The sequence below is a fragment of the Opisthocomus hoazin genome, chromosome Z (assembly GCF_030867145.1).
Source record: "Opisthocomus hoazin isolate bOpiHoa1 chromosome Z, bOpiHoa1.hap1, whole genome shotgun sequence".
Taxonomy (NCBI): Eukaryota; Metazoa; Chordata; class Aves; order Opisthocomiformes; family Opisthocomidae; genus Opisthocomus; species Opisthocomus hoazin.
Genome location: NC_134454.1, coordinates 62,426,927 through 62,450,053, shown reverse-complemented (window position 1 = coordinate 62,450,053; position 23,127 = coordinate 62,426,927). Strand labels below are relative to the sequence as shown.

Here is a 23,127-nt window from a genome sequence, read left to right as displayed (position 1 = left end):
CAGGTGTGAGTGGCCATGACCATTTATTCCATTTCAGACCCATACATATATGGCTGTTTTGGGGGAAAATGGTAGTAAGTGGATAAAAGAGCGTGAAGACTAGATAACTAGCTAGCAGGATATTGGTGTATGATTAATGGAACAGTAACAATCCGTGCAGGATGGTTGGGAAAGGAGAACACTGGATGAAGTAAATCTTACTGGCTTTTGGATTGGAAGGGAGGTAAAAAGACCACCTTTTTTTCTCTGGTTTTGGATAGCAGAAACAAAGGTATTTTCAGGGCTGCAAAAGCACACCAGGGGCAGAAAGAAAGGAAAAGCATGGGGTTTTTTTCCTTATGCTCAAAGGCTTTGGAAGAGGAACGAAAATGAAGTCAGGTTGCGTTTGTTTTGAACAGTGGTGAGGCAAAGAAAGAAATGACAGGGAAAGGTAATTTGGGTGAGGTTTTTGCTTGTGTGTTTTTTTTTTTCTTTTGGGATGATACAATGTGTGTATGTGTGAATGTAAGAACAGTTATGTAGGATCCATTTGGTCCAATGTTCTCCAGCCATATCCTCAGCATGGCAATGGTGAAAAGTGGGTGCCTACAGAGAGTGTAAAAACTGGGAAAGCATGATATGATATATGATATGCACATTATTCAGAGTTTTTTTAGTTTGGCTCTAAAACACCCTTACCCCGACTGCAACAGGGGTGATCTCCATGGCAATAGTTGTTCTCGCCTTTAATCGATGCTCCACGTTTCTCAGCAGGTTGTCAGGCAGTCAAAACCCCTGCATGATCTTGACAAGAATGCTTGTGTTTTCATGAGCCAACAAGTCATCCATGCCTGTGACTGATGCAGGTGATGCTGTTAAATCTAGGCTAAAGGAATAGCAGTGGCACCTTCTCCAGGACAGCCATTTCCAGGTGATATTCAGATGATGCACCTGGCTCCCTTCTACAAAGGGATCAATAACTTGATCCATAAAACCCATGAAGTACAGGACTAGATGAAGTGGCCAGGTGCCATAGTCCATAAAGACTTAGGGTGCCTTTTTAGATAGTAAATTCAGTGTAATCTATATGAGGTAGACAAGTAGTGTGTGTGTGGTATGCAACAGAGACCAGAGTAAGAAAGGCGTAAGAGATAGCTGTGCAGTTAAGCTATAGTCTTGGATACACTAAACATTGTGCACGCTGATTTTCTATTCTAGCAAGACCTTGTTTTGTACAACACAGGCACAAGATATCTGCACTGAAGGGTCTCAGAGCTCCCATTTTCTTTGTAACAGGGAAAGCATAGGGTATTCTGAAGTACAGTTACAACTTTTCATTATACTGTCTAACTCTGCCACAAGCATATGGATACCTTACACTCAGAAATGAGCCACTGGGACATTATTCCTACTAAAATATAAAAGGCAAGAAGAGGACTCATGAAATGTGCTTCGAAAAATATAATTAGGAGCAATGAAAAAGAACGAAGGAAAAGAAGTCTAGAATAATCTGCTAAAAATACTCAGGTTCAGAAACAAATTATACATCTTTATTTTGAACACTTTATTCCACATATGTATTACATTTAAAGTTCATATACATAGTATACCGCTAAAAAAGAATCAGACAATAGGACAGGGATGTTTTAAGCAAAATATTATAACCAGAAAGTCTTGTAGTAGGATGTTATATGATTAATACTTTCATTGGGATGAGTAAAGGAAAGAAATAAAATGCAAAAATGTAAATAAAATGGTGTTAAGTTCATTAGAGTCTAATTGGCTAGTCTGAATTGTCTTGTTAGAAAAATGTCACAGAATCATATCTGTGACTAGCATGGCTCTCAGACCTCTGATGGTACCAGGGCAGTCAGTGGCGTAGTCACTGGCTGGAGCTGCTGGCTCCAGGGCAGTTTGTAAAGCAGGGTGGGCTCCAGAGCAGGCAAAGCCAGGATGCTGCCACTGAAAGAGAGCTGCCATTACCCGCAGCCATGTAATCCATGGTAGAGTTGCGAGCACATCTCTTAAACTGCTGGTGTACAAATCCTCGTCTCTTCTGGCCTAGGACTGGAAGGCAGGGAATACCTGCCTTTGGGAGAAGTTGGGGTTACACGATGCAGAGAGGTAGGAAACACGAGAACTGAAAAACACGGAGTGAGTCCTTTCTTGATGTTTGGAGGTGTGATAAAATAAAAAGCAAAGAAAGGCTGCAAATCTTTGTGAGTCTTCAGGGAGTAGCATAGTAAGCTGTGATGGGACACTGCTGGCTGCTGGCAGGCATTTAAAAATCAAGAGAAAATCTGGTGGTTTGGTAGCCTGTCTTTTCTTTGCAAAACACCGTGCTTCAAGGTGAAACCCTTTGTATTTCCAAAAGCAGATTCCATCCTGCCTACTCCAGGGTCCCTTTACTTGGGAGCTGGAGCTCCCAGTCTTACTTGTCCTGGTTGTCATCATTCTACTTTTAAAAAATGCATTTCTCTGCCAGACTGCTCAGAATAATCAAAACTAATCTTCCACTGACCCTGTTTATTTTATTGCACTGAGGAACTATTTCTTGTTTCTGTACTGCAATGGTTCACTGCATGTTGTTTGTGTTGCCATTACATCTGAGGAATCTGCATTTTCTGCAGTAGCTATTACAAATGAAAGTATTTGTATTTATGAATGCCCAGCTTCTCTTTCAATATGTAAGTACGTGAAGGTATACAAATGTTGATTCTTTAGCACTGATGCTAAATGCACTTATTCCATTTTTTAAGCTGACAAAGAAGTTTCACCTATATAAAAAAATGCTTTAGTCAGTTCTAAGGAGTCTGATTTTCACTAACAGGTTTCAGATGGCTTGTTCTCAGAGAGTAAAGAATTTCTTAGAATGTAGGGGATTGAACTGACATTTTGAAAGTGTTGTAATTGGAGTAGGTGGTGTAGGGCCTTCAACTTTATATTCAGCCTTCAGTGATGAAAAGAGCTGTTCTTGAGTACCCAAGAATATATAAAAGCCTTGATACTTGGTATCAAAATCCAAATGGCATATTCTTGAACATGTGATTCACTCTGACTTTAGGAGAATATGCTTCTGGTCATCACCTCTCAGAGTCTGGCTTAAAGAAGATATAAAGATTATAGTTCTGGTGCTGTGACACCCTATAGAAAGAGGACAAAAACTAGCCTATATGTGTGCTTTGGTCTATTTAGTCTTCTACATAGCAATCATTAAGCAATACCTTCCTATCCTATGTTAAGCAAAGTACCTTTCAATAGCCAAATCCACCTTGTTCTATACTATGTACACATTGACTAGTAACTCTAGATGTGTCATCCCTGGAGCACTGCCCAGGGCAGCGCTATGCCATTGCCCAAGCCAGCTCTTGTCTGTCCAATTCCAGTATCATAAGCAAAGCAGCCTCATCACCACAGGCAAATTAATCTCCTTTCTCTACAACATACCAGAGACGCGATACCATGGAAAAAGAGCTGCATTGTTTCTGGGTTCCAGTTGGTATCTATGAATGATGCTGCACTGTGCCTTCTAGGCATATTTGACAGCATTCAATTACTTAAACATACTCATTTTCATTACAGGCAGTAGAAGCTATTTTACCTGATCTTGAGCGGTCACTGCAGACCTGACCTGTCATTAAAGACCTGCAAGGCCTGTGCCACGTCTGCCAGGCCACACAGATGTCTTTCACTTCCCATGGACTCTCCACTGACACAAGAATCCTGTGTTCAGGCAGCTGCATCCTGCCCTCCTGCTTGGAAGACAGTTCAAAGATCTCATGGAACCATGAGCTGCTGTGCACAAGCATGCTCTTCCTTTGTGACCAGGCTGGGAATACTGCTGAGATTAAACCAATGTCAAAGTCCTCAGCCATGCTGACAATAAAGCAACATTTTTATTTGTGGTATCTTTCGACAGAGTTGGAAAAAAAACAGCAGATTGGGCCTGGGCTTTTCTGCCAAGGTGTCACACAACCCTACCTGGCATTGTTAATAATAGCTGGGTTCCAGCAGAAGTGCAAACCATGGGCCTCATTTTCCTGTAGATGTGTCCAAGAAAGGAAAAAGGCTTGCAGAATCAGTTTTTCTATGGCATGGTGTGATACGTTGTTAGATGTGGAAATACAGTCTTGGAGGGGCGTTTTAGTCTCTGTGTGCTCTTGAATTATTGTTCAGATGATATTGCTGCAGCTAAATAAGAAAATAGGTACAATTTTTTCTTAGAAACAGGTATGGAGGTTTCTTCAGCTTGCAGAAAAACAGGGGAACCATACGTCTTCGCAGAAAGAATAATTTCTCAAAAGGCCTGCGGGATGGTGAGGGGTGCATATAGAAAGGGACAGGTTTACTTAACACATTCTAAGCAATGTGCATTCAATCTAATTGTGGGTTACAAAATTACAGGATGAGCCATCCAATATTTATTTATCATGTTTTCCACACCCTTAAACACTTGCATGAGATCTTCCCACTTCTCCATTCCTGAATTAAAACACTGAGAGATGACTTCTTAGTATGGGGATTCACAGTGAAAAATTCCCTCCAGAGTGAAACACGTAAGTTGTGTCTTAAAACACACACTGATGGCTCACTTCTCTTTTATAAAGCCAGCAAAGAGGCAAGAGGAAAACCCCACTTTTTGCGTAGCAGGTCAATGCTTACTTGTGACTACATGATCAATATTAGTCATACTAGTTGGATACATTCTTCTAAAAAAATGCTGAACTGGTTCCACTGAAAATGGTGATTTTTTTTTCTTGTGGAGAATGTATTTTTTTGGATTCTGAGAATGCAACCATTCAAATAGCTGTCACATTTTATATTTCTGATATCTATTAGACATAGCTGGCTTGCCGTCTCCTTAATCTTTTACATACACATGCACAGATGTGTTTTTCTCTTCCTGAGTCTCCAGAGCACCAGCTACTGCTGACAACTGTCCCAAGTGCCTATGACAGGTTCACTCACAGCACTTCAAAGAGAAAGCTAACAACTCCTTATTTTAAAAATAATTTATCTATTCAGCAGCAAAGAGGGAATCCATATTTGATTCATTATTCACTTCTTAATCTCTCTACAATTCAATAAGTGCTTGCCACTAAACCCAAGGTTTTAGAAATGTATTTTGTATTTTCCTCTACAGGGCCACTGGGACCTTGCCAGTACCCTGCAGTTCCCCCTTTCTCTTCCAATAGCAAACTAGTGGCAACAGAGGCTAACAGATTATTTCAACTCATTTGGTTCCATGGTCTAGTGATCACTTAATATTCATCATGATCCCAGGCCTATGTGGGATTTCTAACTGGTTTCACTCCCAAAGATTAGTAAGGCCAAAGATTACTTACTTTCCAAGATGAATTATGCATTAATTGTAGTAGAATCAAGCTACTCGGAGCAAAAGAAGTTATGAGGCCCAAGAACTCTTCCCTGATTAATATGGCACAGCAAGTAGTATCTCACGTGTTAACAAGCAGGTGTAATATGATTTAAATAATAAGACCTCTGATGCAAAATTGAAGCATTTACTGAGGTGGAATGGGCAAAAAAATTAGCCTGCAATTTTGATAATAAACAGAAACATTTCACAGCAATTCTTTCAGGCAATTTCTACACTAAGTGCTTCACAAACTGGTTTTCTGTGTGAACTGATAAACAAAACTGGAGACAAAGCATTCAAGTCTTTTGAAGGGCAGAAAGGATTTGTTTTCAAGTGATATTTGAAAAGAATGGGAGAGAAATAGAAGTTCACAAACACATGCTAATAAAGTGGTGGGGATTTAACGGTTTTACATGAGGTCAGCTGGTCATAAACTTCTAGCAATTCCTGTAATTTTCTGTATTGCAGACCATTCTGCGAAAGTTGATGCATAACGGGAAACATGATGAGTTCCCTGAAGGAAAAGTATTCACCATTGAACAAGGTTAGTTAAGAGGAAGAGAGAACTCAGGCCATTAACAGTAGTTGCACCACAGGACAAGTCTAGAGCTGCCAACAGAACTGCCCGAGTTGTCTGCCAAAATGCCAGATGCTACTGCTAAAAAATAAATATGACAAATTGTTATCCAAAATTGGTGTCTGAGCTTCATGCCTGCATTCCACAGAAGAGAAAAGAAAAACAACACAGTAAAGAAGTATCTTCACTACTGAGCACTTACAGATCTATTTTTTAATATTAGCTGCTGGGGTAAATGGGAAGAAACACCTCATCCTATGCAATTCTGAGGATTCTGAGATTTAGTAATGAAGAATTTTACTTGATACCACAAATCTTTTCCGTCCCTGAATTCTTTCTAATTTTTATATTAAAAAAATAAAAAATAAAAAAGCCTCTTGCAATTTCCCAACAGAAAACACTATTTCTCGGATTAGCAGTTGTTGTCGGAGTTTTGCGATTGTGTGTATGCATGACCCAGAATTCTTACAATGTAAAAACTTGGCTTTGTTTTTTCACATCTAAATGTAAAGGGAAGAAAGCTGAAATATTTCTGGCAGTATCAACAGAAGAGTTTTTGCTAGCACAGTTCTTCCAGCTTAGTGGTGGCAATTTTCCGCGAATCAATGAGATTGCAAAACCTAATTACAGTGATATCTCTTCAGAAAAGACATATGGCCGGCCACAAACATAAAGAGGTTCAAGCATGTCCTTATGTTCTGACCCAAACCCGCAGCAGAGGTTTTCAGCTTCTGTTCAGTCTTGAACATTTGGATGGAAAGAAATTAGTTGAAAAAAGGACTTGCCATGCTTCAACCAGAGCTAAAAGCAGAGAATGTGTCAAGGGTCCTACTGTGTTGGTGGTCTGACACCTTACTGCATGCATGGCTACAAGATAGAGGTCAGGGGTCCCCAGAATGCACACAGGAAAAGGGGCAAGTCTATTTGATACAATGCGTCACCATGTGACAGATCCCTATACTGGCAGTAAATCAGCACAGACAGTGCAGTTTTACTGGGGTTCCAGGCTTGTGCCCTTCCGACAGCATAAGCTGTCACACTTCGCTTTTCTTGAAGCGCAGGGAGCTGCTTATGCTAGGCAACAAGGAGTAAAAGGCATGGCAGACACTAACAGACCACAAATCAGTGTACAGGGCTTGAAAAGACATTTATCTAAATGCCCACAGTCTCTTTGCGACTGCAACTCACCATTCTTTCATGCTGAATAGATTTTAATCCCAGCTGAGAAATCAGAAAAAACCCCTAAGCACTGGATGCATTTGCCTTTGTGCTTATTCTTTTTTAGCAAAACATATAACCACATATTCACAATGTACTTCTCTATAGTTTGCAACATACATTAGTCTATTTATCAGCATTTGCAAACAAAAAGCATGTTTCTGTGCATCAGGCAGAAAACGCACTTGGCTTCTGTGTGTGTTTCCTGTTGTAGATTATGCAGTGGTTGGCAGGAGAGTATTCATAAATACCTTATGAATATAATTTTAAGTCAGGATAATTAATGTTGTCACATATTTACAGATTAAATGTATAACTTAGATATCTTTAATGAAGGCATCTGCCTTTTTAATTTTATGCCCTTCTTGCCTTTTTGTATCTCAGCCATCAGCCAGTGAATCATCAAGCTATTGTCAAAGCCAATGTCAAGGTAAGTATAATACAGAAGCAAGGCTATTTCACAACACTTCAGCAACACACAATACAGCCAGGTGAAAATAAAAGAAAAAAGAAATCTAGTTAATATACTATATAATGCATTGTAATCAAAACATCTATCCTCATTTAGCACGCAAAGAAGTTGGAAAAGCTAAATACTACTTGAATGTCTTCGTTTCTGTGTCTATAAAAACTGGAACAAAACTATAGCACTCACACCTCCTATCCCAATTTCAAACTGGTACTGGCTGCTTATAATTGACATTTCAGTTATTTCCAGGAAAGATGACCATTTCAGAGAAAAAGGCTCTTATGTTTTGAAACAGAATGAGAAAATTAAGAGCTTGACATTTTGTGTAATATATTGGGCTGGTATCAATTTACACAAACAGAGCTTTAAAGTGCAAACTGCACCTGGGCATGTTCTTTTGACTTTAGTCCACATGTAGACAAACAACAAAGGTATGTATGGTTCAAAGGTGATTGACTTTTAAATACATAGAAAGGTTTTTAAAATATTGAATTCATCCCTGTTATGCAGAGCAGTGGAAACACATTACTTGAATTGTTTCTTCCACAGGGAGAGTTGGACCTTGCAAAGCTGGGGAGCTTGGGAGAATTACAGTGAAATATTTCAGTGAAAATATATGCAAAGCTTGTCTTCTTCAAATCCTTCTGCAGCTGTTTTGGTTGCTTTTCAGCACATGAGTAGTGCCAAGGAAATGGATGGAACTTGAAACTAAAGAGATTGTTGTACCAGGTAATGATCTCAATGTGATCACTTACATACTTACTAGCAAAGCCTTTGCAGGAATGTTTTCACTGAGCTTGCTTTGAAACTGCTTTCAGTTACTTTCTTGGCAAATTCCAGTATTACTGCTGTCTGCAAATGCTGATCAAACAAGCATTTCATGTAACAGTTTATGGTGGCCTTCAAAACTAGATTTCAGATCCAACCGTTCATTATTTAGATAGCACTGTTCTCCCACTGACTCTGCTTCATCATTACGATGAACTTCACAAAACATCATACCATCACTGCATTATTAATCTGTCATAGATCACTGTGTATATTCTTTTATTTTCTAAATGATGTTTAAACACAATTACTTCAAATTTAATGAATGATTAGAAATTACTTTTCCTAGGTCTATTAACCAGTTACCTAGTTAAATTACATATTATGCAAAACCAAACAACACCCAACAAAAAATGATTCCCAAATTAAAAATGACGTTAAAAAGGAACAATGCAGTACATGGACAGACTTTACAACCTTGATGGACTGTAGTCTGAAATGTGCTGTGGGACTCAAAACAATCTAAATGTTGTTGCCTGTAATAATTGTGGCCTTTGTGATTACACAAAATAGCATGCACGTCACTGCAGACATGGTATTAGAGCTTTTCAGCAGCACAAATAAGAAGATACAAGGATAATGGCAAAAAAACCCAAATTTCTCAATGACATTGCTAAATCTATATTGATGCCATTCAAAGCCTTGACATGAACTTATGTTTTATAGGCCCTATGCTGATCCTGTGCAAACAGGTGAGCTTTTTATTCAGTCAGACCACAGCTTATCACCCACTGAAACCTTATTAAACAAATAAATAACTGAATAGACTATTTATTTCTGCCCTCTATGATAGGATTGGACTGTAGTCTAATCCTAATATGAGTACACATATTTCTGCTTGCTCTTCCTGACAGTGAGGTTTAAAACCAGAAAGCAAAACAACCCATAAGTATGCTGTTAACCAGTGGTCCAGTGTCTCAATCTCTTCCAGGGTTCTGGGTGTTATGTACATATTTGCAGGGCTGATTTCCACAGTATGGTGTCAGAGTTTTCAATTCTTTCCAATATCCATAAGTAATATCCTCCAACCTAACCAAGACATTGATAGCCTAAGCTCTTTTCTTTTTTTTTTCTCTAACTGCTTTAGCAGCTCTGTTTAAACCAGGTCTTACAGGTGTATTTTGGATAGCTGTCATTTCCACAAAATTTGTTAAGCTTTTACAATACAAAAGCATCACATCATGCATATATCATGGCTATATGAACACCCTGAATATAGGATTTTACAAACTACAGGGAAAACATTTTGAAATCTTAACTAGAAAAGAAATTTCAATGATAAGATTTACTTGAAGAAATTAGTTGTACTGATATTGATACCCACAGTAGGACACAGACGGATAAAAGATTACTTTTAGCTACTGTAATAGTCCAGGATTCACACTGTTGGGGAATGAAGATTTAGAGAAAGGCACATGATGAAACCTGGCAGATGTTTTCGTTTCTGTTTCACATTTCTCCTCAGCTCACTCCGAAAAGCTATTGTAAATCTTTTTAGCAGACAGTTGAGGCACTATTAACAGCATCTTGTTGTATACCTAAAGAAGCCACCTGGATGTCTTGGCCACCTGGAATGACGCTGCACTTTTAGTACCCAGAAAAGTGTAGTTTTCTGGTGGCGGTGGAAGAGAGAAGGAAGAGAGAATAAAGAAGCCTCAAAATCGTCAGCAACAGTTGCCAGATGTGTAAGGATCAAGGAAATTAAAACCTATTGTCAAGAAGTCTGTTCTTACCAGACAGCCATTCATTTCCTTTACTGTGTGACTAGGACATTTTAATGCTGAAATATATTAGACTTATTTAGGTTAGAGGGTGTGACATTTTTCTGTGAAACCACCCATGCCATCAGATTACATGGTCATAAGAAACGTTCCACCTGCTGGACTCTTTGAGTTTTATTCTTTATTTAATGGGATAAAGCTGATTCATGACACTTTGTTAAATGAAGCTTTTAAAAACTACGTATTTAGCTAGTATAATTGAGCATCACTGAGAAGCTCTAACAGAAGAGTTATCCAAGATCATGCAAAACTGACAAGATACAATTCCATTTAAAATGCAGTATGTCTTCCAGATGATGTTATAAATGGTAATAGTCACACAATTTAATTAATCATGCTATTGTTACTCAATAATTGAGGAGACACTATCAAAATTATAATCAGACATTTGAAATATAGCTGGTACAAAGGATTAAAATGATTACACCAATCTGTAAATTAATAATGGACAGTATTGGTATCATGAATGTGACTAGTGGCAGCAGAAAGTGGTCACTTTGACCTTCTTGTTGAAAATAATGATGGACAGGTGCCTATTAAGTAATCTGTTTTTCTGCATTAGTTAGAGACACGTTCTAATCATAATAACTTCTAAGTTATTGAAATGTCATACAGTCTAAACTCTCAGCAGACATTCAGCTAACAAAAAAGACCGGAAGAGTGCTTGAACAACGCCTTGCATTTCATTATAGCTTTTCCTTTATGTCCTATTAGACTCCCAATGCTGCAGATCAAGCTGATGCACATAGAGTGGGAATAGTACAGAAGGCCAACAGCAGTAAATGAGGAGTTAATGTGACCAAAAAAAAACCATGGGGAGCAAGATCTGACTGCAGTCCTGTCTATCTCCCGATTAGCACCACTTTTACCTCAGAGGGCATTTAGCACTGAAAGTCCTCAGCTCCCTTCTGAAGTCAGATACTTATGCCTGGTGTTTCTCAGAAAATACTTCTGGCAGAAACAAGCACGCTTTTTAAACCAATACTTAAGAACTCTACCATTTTACCTTCGTAATTTCTTCTTCTGCATAGGGAAATTTAAACCCACATCTTCCTCTCTGCCCCCCACTCCCACTGTCCCTTTGCTTTCTACGAGTAAGACAGAGTCTTTTACTGCGTATGGTCATGAAAACCGCTTTGGTGACATGCATTGAATTCTGGAGTCACAACAAGTTCCCATTTTGCATGAGGCATTGAGCAGGCCAGGGAGGAGAAGAGCACCTGGATCTTTTTTAGGCATTTTCGGAATGAGGAAAGAGATACTTGTGTCTTACTGCCTGGTACAACAAGAATTTGGTCACTGAGCATCAAATGGGCAAGAAAACAAATCACTGTCACTCTTGAGAATGAGGAAGAGTAAAACATTTAGGTCCTCTTTCAGTGTCAAGAAACTTCCCTCCAGATGTTATCCATTGACACTGGAAACAGCTGAAATAGCATATCTGAACATCTCTTCCTTCTGTTCCTTCAGCTGTTTATTATGGCCTCCTATTTGCATTTTCCCATCCCCCAGCCAAGCTGATTGAATACATTGTATGAGAGGAATGAGTCCAAGTGGTGCGGTGGGACTGCACACTCACGTCAGAGCTCTTGTGGTGCCTTATCTGGGGGGACTGTCACCTCTAGTGCATGGCACTTCTGAAAAGGTGTTTGCAAATAGTGTTTTAAACCATTTCATGTGTGTCTGCAACCATGTCTGCAATGTATCACTCACTCTCTCATCCTGTTCTGATATTCAGGCAGCTGACTCTCTGTCTTACATACTTCCTTTTCATTTCCAAAGCCTGTGTTCTTTCAAGAAGCAGGCACTCTCTCAGAATGAGCACTGCTGTGAAAAATCTTGGGGGAAGCACAAGAACCAAATAATTTTTTAAAGTGCAGCTGAAAAACAACAAGCTGCTTTTCTGTATCCAGGCTGAGGGTAATGTATTTGATGCACTTCATGAGCTCTGTACAAAAACAAAGTTTGGCGTAACCAAAGACTATGCACATCAATTCCACTTAATTGACTTCTTACATGGTTCACACTTCTGTTAAGTTAGTTAATTAACAGAGCTTTCAAATCACTGTTGCACTATAGTCTCTGGAGTTATCCAAGTTTTGGTTCCCAACCCTTATCAGGCAGGAGAGAGGCCTCCTGGATACTGCCCTCTGAGAGAAAGGAGTAACTATTCAGCATCTAATTGAGACAGTGAAGGTATTCTACTAGTGCTGTAATATTTTTCCCTCAAGATGACCTGCTTAATCCACCAGATCAGTTGCATGCTATGTTTCTGTGCATCAGGAAAGCCTAATATATACAATCTTTAGAATATGTATGTAAGAGTGTATCATACATAACCACAGCTTGTAATGCATGTTACTGTTGCAAGATTTTAAATTTAGTCCTCTAAGGTTGTGTTCACCTTAACAACAGGAATGCATTTGTAGAGAAAATAAAAATGATGCTGACACCCCACTATCCATACGACATGCGTTTCAGGTGTTGACCTCAGACTAGCTCCATTCTGGTTGCAAGGACTGAATGGCCATCAGTGGTTGGAGCCCAGTAGGTGCATTCTGTCTTGTTTTTATCTTGCTGTTCAGTGATATGAACTAAAGCATGCTAAACGGGGACAGTTAGGAATTTGTTTCAAAAGTGTGCTCCTGCTAAAAGCAATATTACACAGGCAAATGGAAGTTTGTAAAACAAACCATGAAGAGGTTGTTGTCATCCTCTCCTAGCAATTTGATTCACTCAAAGCAACCTCCAAAAACTTGTCTAAAGCCTCTGTTTCTGCTTATTTATGTGACATGACTGAGACATGTCATATATATACACTCTCTTGCCCCATGCAAGTGAAAAGACACTAAAATTAAAACAAACAAAGAAGTCTTCGCACCTTAAAGGAAAAAAAACTTTGGTCCTGTCATAAAAGCATCAACGAAATACTATTGTTTTTTAAAGTTTTAATTAAAAAATCTTTTAAATTTCTATATATGTAACATAATTCAAATAGGTAAAAATAGTTTGCATAGAAAATATCTTTGTGGTAAGTATTTCATACCAGTAAAACATATCGATACATTTTTATTTCTTCTTTCTGTTATTGTTCTTAAAGGACGTAATATGTCAAATTCTCTGCACTGACTGTGTAAAAAGGTGCACAAAACCAGCTGGCAATATTCCTTCACTCTCACTTCTGTGGTAAGGATTGGATCCCTGATTTCTCTCTCTCAGGCAGTTTCTAGCTGCAGCTGCTATGGTGTGCTCTACATAAGTGATGAACATTTAATCCGCTTTAGAACGAGGTTCAAAACATGGCCAAGCTGGAAAGCACGAGGTCTTACCCTGATATTATTTTGTTAGCAAAACAACCCAAGACCTGACCTTTTGGCTTTGTCCAAGGAGCATGTCTCAGAGAACCACACCTCTGATGTGTGTGACCATGGGTTCAGGAGTGCTGGTTCTAAGACTCAGGACTGGAGGAGCAGATGTGTGTGTGCATGGCTGCAGTACCAGTGATACAATAAGCCCCACTGGTATTGCTCAGGTGCTTGCCAGTATTGTCACTTCTGATATTAATTGTGTAGCTGAAAAGAGAAATTGACACAAGTGAATGGCTGTGATTTACAGGTGTTTCTATATCGCAAGGTATAAGTTCTATTTTTGGTTTGGGCCAAAAAAACTATCATTAGAGCAAGTGTTCCAACATAGTCCACATATGTTAAATAAAAAATCTGAAAAACTCTCCCACCACTTTTGTGAATGCTGCTTAAAATTCATTAGCCTTTGCTGTTGTTTAGACTTTCCCTTTAATTAGTTTTCTGACTGTACATTCTTTATAATTACTCTACGCAAGATAAAACGAGAAAGTTTAATACACTCCATTTGTGCAATGAACTGAGTAATTTGTGGAAGGTACTGTATGATTAAGGTAGGTTTATTGCCAATGTACCATTTTCCATTTGATTATTGTTCATGTATTGCTATGTCTAATTTAGAGTCCTATTGTATTTTGTGGATATATCTTTGAGAACTGCTAGAAATGCCCTCAGAAGCAGAAAAAACAGACAAAATGATTTTTGAAAAATTTGTTCTATTCAAAGAAGAAAAGCTAACTGGTTTTGGTTGTTTGGTTTGATTTTTGTTTGATTTTGTTTTGGGGGATATTCAATAATTTGTCATTTTAATGTTTTTTTCTGATAATAATGAAACCTATTCTTTTGGACGTGTACAGGCACTGGATCCTAACCTGTTACATACCATTGCTTTTGATCTGAGGAGTGTAAAGGTTACTGAAATCAGTTATAATTTAATGAAGTCTATCATCACAAGAAGAATTGCTGTAATATCCTCTATACTAATATGTTTCTTCACAATCTTCATGAAATGTTACAAATAAAGCACTAATAATTATATAAATCTTAATTTTCTGATTTTTAATATCTGATGAAGTAATTTATTCTTTATTTTCCTTATCATATAGAAAAATTGAAAACCTTGTTTCAAATGTAAAATTGTTACTGTTCAATTCAAACACCAGAACTGAAGCTGTTTATTTGAAGCAAATAAAACAAACAAAACCAAATTGAACTTATATTTCAGCAAATGCAGTATCAGTATATGTGAAGGATGATCCACCTGATAATTTGTATTATAATAGTTTTCATGCTTAACTAATGCAAATGAACTACATTATTATATTTAAACACATATACTTACTCTAATGAAGCAAATATGGGTGCAGGTGTAGAATTACACAAGCTGGACTGACACCTCATATGTTAGAGTCTTTGAAAGTTTAGCCCATTTTATATTCCCAGGAAAAATTAAGGACCTCATTCTTTTCAACATAATGATTTTCATTTTTTGTATTTCAGTAATTATAGCATTTCTTTGTTTCTCAGCAGAAGGTAAAGAAATCAGTATTTCAACCTGAACAAAAGTCTGCAAAAATTAGCGTCCCCGGTTATATTTGCTCCTGGCCTTTAACAAGACTTTTAACCATGTGCTTTAAATGCAGGCACAGCTGCATTAAAAAGCTCTGTAAAGCTGAGCATTAATAATAGATGTGAATGGACTCTAAGATTTCTTCATGCTTTTACAAAGAAATGTAGATGATCTTGTAACAAAATCTGAGTTCCAGCTTTCTTGCTGTTTCCAGCAAACTTTTGCTTTCCCATTCTCAGCAAATCAGACCTGTCCGGGACAGCCTAGCATGAAGAAAGGAAGAACAAAGCTGCTTCTGCTCAGGTATGCCATCTCAGACACTGGCAACTACTGGATGTATTGAGAAAGAAGGTAGAAACAGGCAAGTACATGAAGCACTTTCTTTGCATCTGAAAAGCATAATTCAGAAAGTTCCTCAGCTGTAAATTCTACCGTGGCTCTTCTGTTCCCATGGTTATCCCATACTGATGGATTTTTGCTTCCTGAATTTGTTAAGTCCGTATGTTTTTCAGGCACAATATCAAAATGTCTGACAATCAATTTTCATTTTATGCTACGTAGAAAATTACTTCCTTTGATGTCTGATGTCTTAATTTAGGGGGGGGTTATGGTAAGTGGTGAACAATTGTTCTCTGTAAATTTCCATCATATTTATGACTTTATAGACATTAATTGAAGGGGGTAAGAAACTCTCAAGAATGACTCCTTTATTCTGAGTATAATGATAAACAATATTGCATCCTCTCTGTTTTTTTAAATTTTCCAAAAACTAGATTTCAAACAGATTTTGTTTGGAAACAAAGGAATTCTGAGAACTGAGGACTCTGCCAGTCTCCCAGGGCTTCCCACATTCTGGCTTTCTGGCAAAGAGTTTGGAACTCTTTGGTTCCCACTTCAGATGAAGTGCATCTTCAGTTTTGCCACCCTACCCCATCTATCTGATGATACAGACACAGCTCGAGGTCCTTGACAAATCCCAGGGAAATGATTAAATTCTGAAATTAATTAATCTGAATTCCTACAGGAACAGCTGTACAAACTGAGTACCCAATATACACCTGGATATTCTGCACGAAAGTGGATAACAGACTGTTCAAAACCACTTGCTCTTACTGGAGAGTAAATCAATGACATGGTAGAGAGGCACATGGGAAAAAATCCAGCAACTGCAAAAATATCCTAAAAAAAACCCCAAACCATCACTTAGACACAAGCGTTATCTCTCACTTTCTTAAATAAACAGCTTCAGCACTTCCAGCTTCTTATTCATATGAAAGCCTTTATAAGTATCTAAAATATATGTATCTTTGAGATGTTTGGGGTTTTTTATACTGTGAAAATTGTAACCTGCCTAAAAGAAAAACACATATTAAAAGCTCTGCTGGCAGCGTATTAGACCAGAATTGCACCTAGAATTTTCCCAGTGTTTAACAGTTTACAAAGACTTTCTTGAAACAGGTGCACACTTCAGGTCAGTGTTAGTTGAAAGTAGTACTTCAGCTGCAGTCTTGTTCTAATATTATTATGGTCTTCTGGAGGAATTTATAGAGATTAGTAAGGTGTTCATCTCTGATAAGTCCTGGTTGTATCAAAGATGTAGTATTTCTTAGTGGCCTAATGAGAAATCCAACGCTTGGTCTTTGCTTCTCATGCCTTCAGCTTGTGAGATAGACTTTGTTGAAATCTCAGTGAGCTTCTTGTGTTCAGTTTTGACAGGCAGTTCTTTAAATAATTCCTTTACTGAAAATCTGGTGTGGTCCAGTCCCTAGCAGTTTTTTTCTGTTCGTAAGGAATGAAGCTAAATCAAACAGAATACAACTTTTTCTTCACAAATCTCTTTTTTCATAGTTCAGAAAGAAAACATGCATCGGATATTTACCCAGGATAAATGAGGATGTTTTTACTGGAGTGAAAATTTTTTAGGAAACCATCAGTCAAATGCTTCAAGTAGTCAGCAGTTTAGGATTTTAAGAAATACCTAATCTAACCTAGTTTTTATTTTCATACAAGTAATGTTGCGTGCTTAGCAATGTATCTGTTCAAGGTAGTGTTCAGGGACAGATACCTAGAATAATTCTTGTGATGAACTTGGCAAAACTTCCTTCCTGTTAGCATTAACATTTCACTGTCAGTAACTTTATTCTCTGAATCATTGCTCCTTTTAATAGCTCAGATACTTACAAAAAAGATGGCTTTGGAGCAGAATAAACATGTTTAGTCTCACACAGCTGGAGGTCATCAGTTTGCAAACCATATAAGGCTTGGATAAATGGCAGCTGAATCAGATAGCTACATAAATATTTCAAATATTATTTGACTGTCCTTATTACTACTGCTATCCTTACTTGGTGTTATTTAATGGATATATTGGAATGACTTCTGTGTACATCCAGCCTACTGTTTTACTATTTGCAACAAAGTCCAGAATACGGTCAATGTATTTCCCTTATTTCTTTAATATAACCTAATTCTAAGGCTGGTATCTTAAAGTACTTTATATTCTTATTATCCCCATAGCTTTAAGTGATATAAAAAGCTGAGAGTGTTCATCCTATGGTGAAACATTTATTACATGTATGGGAGAGTACAAATAATTACACTTTCAGAAATGCAGAATAGTATTTATCACATTAGTTTCAACTTGAACATACCTTCCATAAAGCATTTAAAACAACTGGAAACTCGTAATGTTATTGATATTCATAGACACCATGAAATTTGTATTCCAAAACATTATCGTAGGAAGATGATGCATGACACAGTGCTGTGTTTTCTTATTTTCAGTAAGTTTCTTTTATGTGAGTAAATGATGCTTCCTAAGACCTGATGAAGGAACCTGATGAAGTTCAACAGGGCAAATCCATGGTCCTGCACCTAGGGAGGAGTAACCCCATGCACCAGTACAGGCTTGGGGCAGACTTGCTGGAGAGCAGCTCTGCAGAGAGGGACCTGGGTGTCCTGGTGGATGACAAGTTGACCATGAGCCAGCAGTGTGCCCTGGTTGCCAAGAAGGACAATGGTGTCCTGGAGTGCATTAAGACGTGTGTGGCCAGCAGCTCGAGGGAGGTTCTTCTTCCCCTCTACTCTGCCCTAGTGAGGCCCCATCTGGAGTACTGTGTCCAGCTCTGGGCTCCCCAGTTCAAGAAAGTTGAGGAGCTCCTGGAGAGAGTCCAGCAGAAGGCTATGAGGAAGATGAGGGGACTGGAGCATCTCTCCTATGAAGAAAGGCTGAGGGAGCTGGGCTTGTTTAGCCCGAAGAAGAGAAGGCTGAGAGGGGCCCTTATAAATGCCTATAAATTAAACACATTAAAGTCAGTATTGTCTAAATTATCAGAGGCATAACCAAAGTATTGAATAGCTGTAAAACAAGTTGGGAAGTAAAGAAGTATAAGAGATGTGGTTTTAGACCTAAGCACTGCTGTGGAGGCTTTATCATACTTCCACATCTACAGCCATGGCGTGAGTCTCTGGAAAATGAGCTTTATTGACCTTTAAGACCAAAGGGCCATAGCATCACAGGACAGATAATTCAGGCTGGAAAAGGACTCAGGACATCTCTAGCCCTGTGTATAGCTGGGTCAGCTCCGAGGGCAGTTTTGGACCAGACTGGTAATGATGAATACTTGCTTCCTCTAAGCAGGGCCAATTCCTCTCAAACTGATGCTCTGTGAGGATGCTAGATCATGGCAGCAAGCTTTTGATAGCCAGTTTGGCAGAAATGTCCAAAGAGTACCAGCTGTTGGCTGCTACACTCTAACCATTGCCTTATTGAGATGGTATTAGGACTTTCAATGGTACTTGGTGTATGCTGTAAATTAAGAAGTGCCACGTAGTATTCACATACTAAAACTCAACAAGCTGTTCTGTCACAATGTTGAAATGATCACAGGCAATTTTAGGGGACAAAAAACTCTCCTAGAAAATTCTAATTTAAATACCTTCTAGCTCTTGCAAGAGCTAGAAAGTACTCAAAACTGATTCTAATAGACAGCTCGCTATCCTGTTTAGGAGGTAAAATATGTTTAGGTGTAAGGATGCAAGCTGTGCACTGCTAGAGTGCCAGAAAGCAGCCCAGGTTGTGTTCATTAGCTACGTTTGCAAAAGAAAATTAGTCTCTTGTATGACCACCATGAATCTGAAAAAACAAAGTGTAAGTGAAGGCTTGTACCTTTATCAAGTCTTGGTTTTCCCCTTCTGTCCTTTAACGGATTCACTAGACTTGGCTACCTTTTTTTCCTTTTTCCTTTCTGCTTTATGTTGGATAAGCTGGTCCTCGTGAAAATGAAGAAGAAAATTATTATCATTTTCCAGTAATCTGTTATAAATTTGTTTAACTAGAATTTCTTCTACTATCAGTTCCTCCACATAGAGGGGGAAGTAGAAGATAGTTAAAGCATTTTAAGAAGTAGTCATTACCAACTGCAATACAGATACTGCATTACTTCTATTAATAATAGTATTGCTAGAATGTTCTGAATGGGCAAATCATTAACAATTGGTTAAATGGTCCCAGAAAGAATAAATTGATTTAATACAGCTCAAAGTAGTATATCTACAACACAAATAAAAGACTATATAAGTAGGGTGAGAGATTTCTTTGGAAACCAGTGTGTCATCAGAGGTAATGAACTCAACGTGAACTCTCAATGTAATAAGAAAAAGAAGAACAGTGCTTTTGCCTGTGTGAACAGACTCCTACTAGGACAGTGTTTCCACTTTTGGCAACTACTTTTCCAGATGAAGTAGAAATTCCAAAAAGTTAAAAAAAACACTGCAAAAATAATACAAGAATTGAAAAAAAAATGTAGGCTGTTAAGTTCAGTCTACTCAGTTTCACTAAAAAAGGTTTTAGAAGTAACTTGGTAAGTATGTCAGACATGGAAAAGACCATAGATTGTGGAGCTTTTCAGTCTTTCAGAGAAAGTCACAGTAAGATGAAGTGGTTAGAAAATGAAATTAGGCAAAATGAACAATGAAATCAGCTGCCGTTTCCTAGAATTGCCATTTGGCACCGGAAAAATGCACCAGGAGTGTGACAGAACCTCTAGGTAAAACATTAGAACAATAAGTAAAGAGCAGAAGTGGGAAGGAAAAGGGAAGAACATCTAGTACAGCCATAAAATAAACAACAGATGCTGCATGTGGTCTCTAGTCATGAGCATGTACAGACAGGTAGTTTGAGCTACTGAGTTTATCTGCTTATTAACTGAATATATGATTCTACTATCTCTACTTTCAGTAATGAAATATATGTTTAGCTACTACCTGTATTTTTCATAAAAGGGCTTTTGCAGACACTGTGCCACCTTAACACTAGCTAGACTAAATGGTGATTCCTGCAACTGACAACAGGAACTGGATGTGATTTTATTCCTTTGGTTGCAGTGATCTCCATTTACAATCCTACCACCACAGCTGGATCACTTCAAAGAGATAACCCCTGCTCTGTGTATGTTTTACTTCCTAGCTTGGCTTCTCCAGGGAACACAAACAAAAAAAAAAGCCATTCAGGGACCTACTTAGCAGAGTCCCCTAGGAATCTGCTTTTGAGGGTTTGAAAGTCTACAAGTGCTGGTCATTTTTTAAAAGAACCACCTTTTAAAAGGCAATTCCACTGTCTCAGAATTCAAGCAAGTGAGGCAGAAGTCCAGTTGGATGAACAGGGAACTCCTTTTAGATTTCAGGAGGAAAAAGAAATCATACAATCTCAGGAAGAGAGGTCAGGCTTCACAGGAAGAATACAGAGCCCTGGTTTACATATGCAGGGAGAAGGCATGAAAGGTCAAAACTGAACTAGAGTTAAAATTGCCCAGTGCTGCCTCAGACAACAGGAAGGGTTTTTTAAGTATTTTAGTAGCAAATGGAGGTCTAAGGAAAATATTGGTTCAATACATGTGAGTACATACCTGACAAATATGAATGATGACAGATAAAGATAAAGCAGATTCAGTGCTGGTTTTGCCTCAGTCTTTAACAATTCTGACAGACCTTAGGCTGCCCAGTCCTCTGAGTTGGAGGACCACTACTGCGGGAACAATAACTTTCCGTTTGTGGACACTGACATTGTCAGGGATCAGTTGCATCAGCTGAACATTTATAAGTCCATGGGGCCTGGTGGGAATCCCAAAGTACTGAAGTATCTAGGGGATGCTGCAGCAGGACCCCTCTTTATCATCTACCAAAGGTATTGGGAGTCTGGGGAGGTCCCCGCTGACTGGAAGCTAGCCAGCATTGTTCCAATTTACAGGAGGCCATGAGGAAAGAGTCCACAGACCTCTTAGCCCAACCTCAGTACCTGGAAAAATTATGGGGAAGTTCATACTAGGTGCTACTGAAAGGTATTTAAAGCACAATGCAATCATCAGGCACCATCAACATGGGCTCACAAAGGGAAAGTTCTGTTTAGCTAATCCAATATTCTTCTAGGATAAGGTCACCTACCTAGTGGATGAAGGCAAGGTGGTGGATGTACTTTTTGTGGATTTTATTAAGGCTTTTGATACTGTTCCTCATAGCATCCTTCTGGATGAGCTGTCCAGCTGTGCGATGAGCAGGTACACATTGCGCTGGGTCATGAACTGGCTGAACAGCAGGGCTGAAAGCGCTGCAGTGAATGGGGCTACATCTGGCTGGCAGCCAGCCACTAGTGGTGATCTTCAGGTCTCAGTCCTAGGCCCTTTTCTGCTCAATATTTCTACCAGTGATCTGGAGGCAGGAGTTGAATGTGCTGTTAGTAAGTTTACTGGTGATACTAAACTGGGAGGTGCAGTTGGCTCTCTCGAGGGATAAGAGGCCTTGCAGAGGGATCTAGATAGACTGGAGCATTGGGCAGTCATCAATGGCATGAATTTTCACAAGTCCAAATGCTGGATTCTGCACCTAGGATGGAGTAACACTGGGCACAAATATAAATTGGAAGAGGAGTGGCTGAAGAGCAGCCCTGCACAGAGGGATCTGGGGATGCTGGTTGACAGCAGGCTCAGTGTGAGTCAGCAATGTGCCCTGGCAGCCAAGAGGGCACACCTCTGCATTCTGGGGTGCATCAGACACAGAAGAACCAGCTGGGCAAAAGAGGTGATAATCCTGCTGTATTTAGTGGTGGCATGGCCTCACCTTGAGCGTTGTGTGCGGTTCTGGGCCCCACAATTTAAGAAGGATATTCAGGCCCTTGAATGTGTCCAGGGGAAGGCAACCTAGCTGGTAGAAGGGCTGGAAGGCATGTCCTGTGAGGAGCAGCTAAGGACTCCAGGTTTGTCTAGTTTGGAGAAAAGGAGGCTGAGGGATGAACTCATTGCTCTCTCCAGCTTTCATGCACAAAACCTAAAATGCTGGGACCAGGTATTCTAACAATTTCATGAGAGTAAAACTTTCTTCAAATGTCTGCATACCTGCTGTGCTCACAGAAGTCAACATGATTGCTATGTACAACATTCACCCACTTTCTGCAGAAGAAGCTTTGTACGTAATAACTGGGCAGCTTTATAGGAATGTGCACTGCTATTTTGGCCATAGCAAAAAAGCAATTCTATGTTCAGCGGAACTGACACATTCTCCTTTCCAATGTGTCAGTTCTGCACACATTGCATTCAGTTTAAAAGGCTAAGTTTGTAGTTTTCCCTCTGCTCTAGGCCCTCTCCTCTATTTGAGTACCTCTCCTCTTTTTTTTTTTTATGTGTAGTAATATAATGTCTTTGAGAACACTCTCTGCATCATATCTATATGAAATTTCATTATTGAGAGGCTAGCAGAAGGACTTTTGTACTCATGCAGGTAACGTGATCATGAAACTTGTTTCCATAGAAAGCCAGGCTAAAAGCATGAACATGCCTACAACAACATTTCCTTTGCAGTACAGTGTAATCAAAATGAGAGCCAAAGAAAAACAGAGATGTTATTTTTCCACAGTTTATAATGTTTCATTCTACTGGGAATGATTTTTTGCATCAAGAAATTGCACAATAGACAT

At 38.9% G+C, this 23,127-nt stretch overlaps 1 protein-coding gene across 4 annotated transcripts in view; it reads right to left on the bottom strand.

Moving 5' to 3' along the window:
* Positions 1-18,374: 18,374 nt before the first annotated feature.
* FAM174A (family with sequence similarity 174 member A) overlaps positions 18,375-23,127 on the bottom strand; it is a 53,255-nt gene continuing 48,502 nt past the window's right edge. For 3 of the 4 annotated variants that reach the window (XR_012761869.1, XR_012761871.1, XR_012761872.1), the window contains exon 7: positions 18,386-19,427. The gene's annotated coding sequence lies outside the window, so the exon portion shown is untranslated. Of the gene's footprint in view, positions 19,428-23,127 lie in introns of all 4 variants that reach the window. The other variant, XR_012761870.1, reaches the window with a different exon arrangement.